The 7,725-nt window shown below is 38.2% G+C and overlaps 1 non-coding gene across 1 annotated transcript; it reads right to left on the bottom strand.

Annotated features, from left to right (window-relative positions):
- Positions 1-4,803: 4,803 nt before the first annotated feature.
- Positions 4,804-4,911, bottom strand: LOC112773702 (small nucleolar RNA R71). Its single transcript, XR_003188239.1, has one exon. It is a non-coding gene; the product is annotated as a small nucleolar RNA R71 (small nucleolar RNA).
- Between the last annotated feature and the right edge of the window lie 2,814 nt (positions 4,912-7,725).

Here is a 7,725-nt window from a genome sequence, read left to right as displayed (position 1 = left end):
ATGTCCTTTGAAGTTGTTGTTTAAGAATGTTAAATATGTTGGCTCTTGAAAGAATGATGACTAGGAGACATGTTATTTGATAATCTGAAAAATCATAAAAATGATTCTTGAAGCAAGAAAAAGCAGCAAAAAAACAAAGCTTGCAGAAAAAAAAAAAGAAGAAAAAAATTAGGCGAAAAAAAAATAGAAAGAAAAAGAAAAAGCAAGCAGAAAAAGCCAAAAGCTCTTAAAACCAAGAGGCAAGAGCAAAAAGCCAATAACCCTTAAAACCAAAAGGCAAGGGCAAATAAAAAGGATCCCAAGGCTTTGAGCATCAGTGGATAGGAGGACCTAAAGGAATAAAATCCTGGTCTAAGCGGCTAAACCAAGCTGTCCCTAACCATGTGCTTGTGGCGTGTAGGTGTCAAGTGAAAACTTGAGACTGAGCGGTTAAAGTCAAGGTCCAAAGCAAAAAAAAAAAAAAAAGAGTGTGCTTAAGAACCCTGGACACCTCTAATTGGGGACTTTAGCAAAGCTGAGTCACAATCTGAAAAGGTTCACCCAATTATGTGTCTGTGGCATTTATGTATCCGGTGGTAATACTGGAAAACAAAATGCTTAGGGCCACGGCCAAGACTCATAAAGAAGCTGTGTTGAAGAATCATCATGCTGAACTAAGAGAGTCAATAACACTATTCGAAATTTGAAGTTCCTATAGATGCTAATCATTCTGAACCTCAATGGATAAAGTGAGATGCCAAAACTATTCAAGAGGCAAAAAGCTATAAGTCCCGCTCATATGATTGAAGCTCTGTTTCATTGATAATTTGGAATTTATAGTATATTCTATTCTTTTTATCCTATTTTGATTTTCAGTTGCTTGGGGACAAGCAACAATTTAAGTTTGGTGTTGTGATGAGCGGATAATTTATACGCTTTTTGACATTGTTTTTAGTATGTTTTTAGTAGGATCTAGTTACTTTTAGGGATGTTTTTAATAGATTTTGTGTTAAATTCACATTTCTGGACTTTACTATGAGTTTGTGTGTTTTTCTGTGATTTCAGGTATTTTCTGGCTGAAATTGAGGGACTTGAGCAGAAATCAGATTCAGAGGTTGAAAAAGGACTGCTGATGCTGTTGGATTCTGACCTCCCTGCACTCAAAGTGGATTTTCTGGAGCTACAGAACTCGAAATGGCGCGCTTCCAATTGCGTTGGAAAGTAGACATCCAGGGCTTTCCAGCAATATATAATAGTCCATACTTTGGCCAAGAATTGATGACGTAAACTGGCGTTCAACGCCAGCTTTCTACTCAAATCCGGCGTCCAGCGCCAGAAAAGGATCCAAAACCAGAGTTGAACGCCCAAACTGGCACAAAAACTGGCGTTCAACTCCACAAATGGCCTCTGCACGTGCAACACTTAAGCTCAGCCCAAACACACACCAAGTGGGCCCCAGAAGTGGATTTATACATCAAATACTTACTCATGTAAACCCTAGTAGCTAGTTTATTATAAATAGGACCTCTTACTATTGTATTAGGCATCTTTGGACGTCTGGTTCTTAGATCATAGGGGGCTGGCCACACGGCCATGCCTGGACCTTCACTTATGTATTTTCATACGGTAGAGTTTCTACACTCCATAGATTAAGGTGTGGAGCTCTGCTGTTCCTCAAAGATTAATGCAAGTACTACTGTTTTCTATTCAAATCATCTTATTTCGCTTCTAAGATATCCATTCGCACCCAAGAACGTGATGAAGGTGATGATTATGTGTGACGCTCATCACCATCTCCCCTATGAACGCGTGCCTGACAAACACTTCTGTTCTACATGAATTAAGCTAGAATGAGTATCTCTTAGATCTCCTAACCAGAATCTTCGTGGCGTAAGCTAGAATGATGGCGGCATTCAAGAGAATCCGGAAGGTCTAAACCTTGTCTGTGGTATTCTGAGTAGGATTCAATGATTGAATGACTGTGACGAGCTTCAAACTCGCGATTGTTGGGCGTTAGTGACAGACGCAAAAGGAGGGTGAATCCTATTCCAGCATGATCGAGAACCGACAGATGAATAGCCGTGCCGTGACAGGGTGCGTGAGCATATGATTCACTGAGAGGAGGGGATGTAGCCACTGACAACGGTGATGCCCTTGCATACAGCCAGCCATGGAAAGGAGTTAGACTGATTGGATGAAGATAGCAGGAAAGCAGAGGTTCAGAGGAACGAAAAGCATCTCCATTCGCTTATCTGAAATTCCTGCCAATGAATCTACATAAGTATCTCTATCCCTATTCTTTATGTTTTATTTACATAATATATTGTAGCCCATATGAGTCAACTTAACTGAGATTTGCAAGGTGACCATAGCTTGCTTCATACCAACAATCTCCGTGGGATTCGACCCTTACTCACGTAAGGTATTACTTGGACGACCCAGTGCACTTGCTGGTTAGTTGAACGGAGTTGTGTCCACACATAGTAAAGAGCCATAATAATGATTCCATACAACAACAAAGAGTACTACATTAATGTGATCACAATTTCATCCACCAAATTTTTGGCGCCGTTGCCGGGGATTGTTCGAGTTTGGACAACTGACGGTTCATCTTGTTGCTCAGGTTAGGTAATTTTCTTTTTGTTTTATTTTCAAAAATTTTTCAAAAATCTTTCAAAAATCTTCTCACCTGTTTTCGAAAAAAAAAAATGTTTTCAAAAATATATTTTTCTTCAAAAATTTTAAGAATGAATTCTAGTGTTTCATATAACATGTTTTAGCTTGACTGGCCATGAAGCCATGTCTAATTCCCAGGATTTTGATTGAGGACTATGAATTCATTACTTCCTTTTTCCCAATTGTTTTCAAAAAAATTATACAAAAATCCAAAAAAAATTAGAAAATCATAAAAATCAAAAAAAATATTTTTTGTGTTCTTGTTTGAGTCTTGAGTCATGTTATAAGTTTGGTGTCAATTGCATGTGCATCTTGCATTTTTTTCGAAAATTTCATGCATTCATGGTGTTCTTCATGATCTTCAAGTTGTTCTTGGTAAGTCTTCTTGTTTGATCTTGATGATTTTTTGTTTTGTGTCTTTTCATGTTTATCATATGCATTTTTGAATTCTTAGTGCCTAAGCATTAAAGAATTCTAAGTTTGGTGTCTTGCATGTTTTCTTTGCATTAAAAGTTTTTCAAAATTGTGTCTATGATGTTCATCTTGGCATTCAAAGTGTTCTTGGTGTTCATCTTGACATTCATAGCATTCTTGCATGCATCACATGTTTTGATCTAAAAATTTCATGCATTGCATAATTTTCATGTTTTTCATAAAAATTTCAAAAATCAAAAAATATCTTTCCTTTTTTTCTCTCATCAAATTCGAAAATTTGGATTGACTTTTTCAAAAATTTTTAAAATCAAATTGTTTCTCATGAGTCAAATCAAATTTTCAATTTGAAAATCTTATCTTTTTCAAAATCTTTTTCAAAATTCAAAATCTTTTTCAAAATTCATGATTATTTTCGAAAATTCCAAAAAATAATTTTCAAAATCCTTTTTCTTATTTTATATCATAATTTTCGAAAATAACATAATCAATTAAAGTTTTGATTCAAAAATTTGAAGTTTGTTACTTGCTTGTTAAGAAAGATTCAAACTTTAAGTTCTAGAATCATATCTTGTGATTTCTTATGAATCAGGTCATTAATTGTGATTTTAAAAATCAAATCTTTTTCAAAAACTAATTTCTATCATATCTTTTCAAAAAAATATCTTCTTATCTTATCTTTTTCAAAATTTGATTTCAAAATATCTTCTCTAACTTCCCAACTTCTTATCTTTTCAAATTTGTTTCAACTAACTAACTAACTTTTTGTTTGTTTCTTAACTTTTTCAAAACTATCTAACTAACTCTCTCTCTCTAATTTTCGAAAATATCTTCCCTCTTTTTCAAAAATTTCTTTTTTATTAACTAATTATTTTTATTTTTTATTTAAAAAAAAAAATTTTTTTCGAAAAAAATACTAACATTTTTCAAAAACCATTTTCGAAAATCACTAACTCTTTTTCAAAAATATTTTCGAAAATTCTCCCTCTCCCATCTCATTCTATTTATTCATTCAAATCCTAACATCTCATCTCACATCTCTAGCCTCCTCACAGTTGTGTTTCTGTCATTATACTACATTCTTTGTCTCCCCTCTTCTTCTACTCACACAGGGATCCCTATACTGTGGTATAAAGGATCTTCATTATTATTATTATTTTTCTGTGCCTTCTTCTTTGTCATATGAGCAGGAGCAAGGATAAGAACATTCTTGTGGAAGCAGATCCAGAACCTGAAAGGACTCTGAAGAGAAAATTAAGAGAAGCTAAAATACAACAATCCAGAGATAACCTTTCAGAAATTTTCGAACAGGAAAAGGAGATGGCAGCCGAAAATAATAATAATGTAAGGAAGATGCTTGGTGACTTTACGGCACCTAATTCCAATTTACATGGAAGAAGCATCTCCATTCCTGCCATTGGAGCAAACAACTTTGAGCTGAAACCTCAATTAGTTTCTCTGATGCAGCAGAACTGCAAGTTTCATGGACTTCCATCTGAAGATCCTTTTCAGTTCTTAACTGAATTCTTGCAAATATGTGATACTGTTAAGACTAATGGAGTAGATCCTGAAGTCTACAGGCTCATGCTTTTCCCTTTTTCTATAAGAGACAAAGCTAGATTATGGTTGGATTCTCAACCCAAAGACAGCCTGAACTCTTGGGATAAGCTGGTCACGGCTTTCTTAGCCAAGTACTTTCCTCCTCAAAAGCTGAGCAAGCTTAGAGCTGATGTTCAAACCTTCAGACAGAAAGAAGGTGAATCCCTCTATGAAGCTTGGGAAAGATACAAACAGTTGACCAAAAAGTGTCCTTCTGACATGCTTTCAGAATGGACCATCCTAGATATATTCTATGATGGTTTATCTGAGCTATCAAAAATGTCACTGGACACTTCTGCAGGTGGATCCATTCACCTAAAGAAAACGCCTGCAGAAGCTCAAGAACTCATTGACATGGTTGCTAATAACCAGTTCATGTACACTTCTGAAAGGAATCCTGTGAGTAATGGGACGCCTATGAAGAAGGGAGTTCTTGAAGTTGATACTCTGAATGCCATATTGGCTCAGAACAAAATATTGACTCAGCAAGTCAATATGATTTCTCAGAGTCTGCATGGAATGCAAGCTGCATCCAACAGTAGTCAAGAGGCATCTTCTGAAGAAGAAGCCTATGATCCTGAGAACCCTGCAATAGCAGAGGTAAATTACTTAGGTGAACCTTATGGAAACACCTATAACTCAACATGGAGAAATCATCCAAATTTCTCATGGAAGGATCAAAAGCCCCAACAAGGCTTTAATAATGGTGGAAGAAACAGGTTTAGCAATAGCAAGCCTTTTCCATCATCAACTCAGCAACAGACAGAGAACTCTGAACAAAATGCTTCTAATTTAGCAAATCTAGTCTCTGATCTATCTAAGGCCACTGTAAGTTTCATGAATGAAACAAGGTCTTCCATTAGAAATCTGGAAGCACAAGTGGGCCAGCTGAGTAAAAGGATCACTGAAATCCCTCCTAGTACTCTCCCAAGCAATACAGAAGAGAATCCAAAAGGAGAGTGCAAGGCCATTGACATAAGCGCCATGGCCGAACCTGTGAGGAGAGGAGAGGACGTGAATCCCAAGGAGGAAGACCTCCTGGGATGTCCAGTGGTCAATAAGGAGCTTCCCTCTGAGGAACCAAAGGACTCTGGGGCTCATCTAGAGACCATAGAGATCCCATTGAACCTCCTTATGCCCTTCATGAGCTCTGATGAGTATTCCTCTTCTGAAGAGAATGAGGATGTTACTGAAGAGCAAACTGCCAAGTTTCTTGGTGCAATCATGAAGCTGAATGCCAAATTATTTGGCATTGATACTTAGGAAGTTGAACCTCCCTTGTTCATCAATGAACTAAGTGATCTGGATCAACTGACATTGCCTCAGAAGAGACAGGATCCTGGAAAGTTCATAATATCCTGTACCATAGGCACCATGGTCTTTAAGGCTCTGTGTGACCTTGGTTCAGGAATAAACCTCATGCCCCTCTCTGTAATAGAGAAACTGGGAATCTATGTGGTGCAAGCTGCTAAAATCTCATTAGAGATGGCAGACAGCTCTAGAAAACAGGCTTATGGACAAGTAGAGGACGTATTAGTAAAGGTTGAAGGCCTTTACATCCCTGCTGATTTCATAGTTCTGGATACTGGAAAGGAAGAGGATGAATCCATCATCCTAGGAAGACCTTTCCTGACCACAGCAAGAGCTGTGATTGATGTTGACAGAGGTGAAATAGTCCTTCAATGGAATGAGGACTCCCTTGTGTTTAAAACTCAAGGATCTCCCTCTGCAACCATGGAGAGGAAGCAGAAAAAGCTTCTCTCAAGGCAGAGTCAACCAGAGCCCCCACAGTCAAACTCTAAGTTTGGTGTTGGGAGGCCACAACCAAACTCTAAGTTTGGTGTTGAACTCCCATATCCAAACTCTAAGTTTGGTGTTGGAGAGTCTCAACAAAGCTCTGCACATCTGTGAGGCTCCATGAGAGCCCACTGTCAAGCTATTGACATTAAAGAAGCGCTTGTTGGGAGGCAACCCAATGCTTATTTATCTAACTATATTTTTCTTAGTTATGTGTCTTTATAGGTACATGATCATGTGGAGTCACAAAATAAATATAAAAATTGAAAACGGAGTCAAAAACAGCAGAAGAAAAACCACACCCTGGAGGAGCATCTGCCTGGCGTTCAACGCCAGAACAGAGCATAATTCTGGCGCTGAACGCCCAGAATGGGAGCATCCTGGCGCTGAACGCCCAGAACAAGCATGGTTCTGGCGTTCAACGCCAGAAATGGCAGCAAAGGGGCGTTGAATGCCCAAAATGGGCACCAACCTGGCGCTGAACGCCCAGAGTTGTGTGCAAGGGCATTTTACATGCCTAAATTGGTGCAGGGATGTAAATGCCTTGACACCTCAGGATCTGTGGACCCCACAGGATCCCCACCTACCTCATCATCTCTCTTTCCATTCATGATCATCCCTTCTTTTTTTCCACTTACCACTCACATCCATACACCCACTACCTTCAAAAATTCAACATCTCTCTCCCACCCAATCCCACCCATATGGCCGAATACACACTCCCATATCTTCTTCTTATTCTTCTATTCTTTCTTCTTTTGCTCGAGGGCGAGCAACATTCTAAGTTTGGTGTGGTAAAAGCATAGCTTTTTTGTTTTTTTCCATAACCATTGATGGCACCTAAGGCCAGAGAAACCTCTAGAAAGAGGAAAGGGAAGACAAAAGCTTCCATCAAGGGTCTATAGCTCAGTGGTAGAACATTTGACTGCAAATCAAGAGATCCCTGAGATACCTCAAGGGATACATTTTCTTCCACACAATTATTGGAAGCAACTAAGGGTGGAACATCAAGAGCACTCCATCATCCTTCATGAAATCAGAGAAGATCTAAAAGCACTGAAGGAGGAGCAACAAAGGCAAGGAAGAGACATAGAAGAGCTCAAGGACATCATTGATTCCTCAAGAAGGAAACGCCATCATCACTAAGGTGGATTCATTCCTTGCTCTTATTTCTTCTGTTTTTCGTTTTTATATGTTATGTGCTTATATATGTTTGTGTCTTCATTACATGATCATTAGTAG

The sequence above is a fragment of the Arachis hypogaea genome, chromosome 18, assembly GCF_003086295.3.
Source record: "Arachis hypogaea cultivar Tifrunner chromosome 18, arahy.Tifrunner.gnm2.J5K5, whole genome shotgun sequence".
In the NCBI taxonomy this organism is placed as follows: domain Eukaryota; kingdom Viridiplantae; phylum Streptophyta; class Magnoliopsida; order Fabales; family Fabaceae; genus Arachis; species Arachis hypogaea.
Note: the sequence above shows the minus strand (reverse complement) of the source record. Positions and strands in the feature narration are given on the sequence as shown.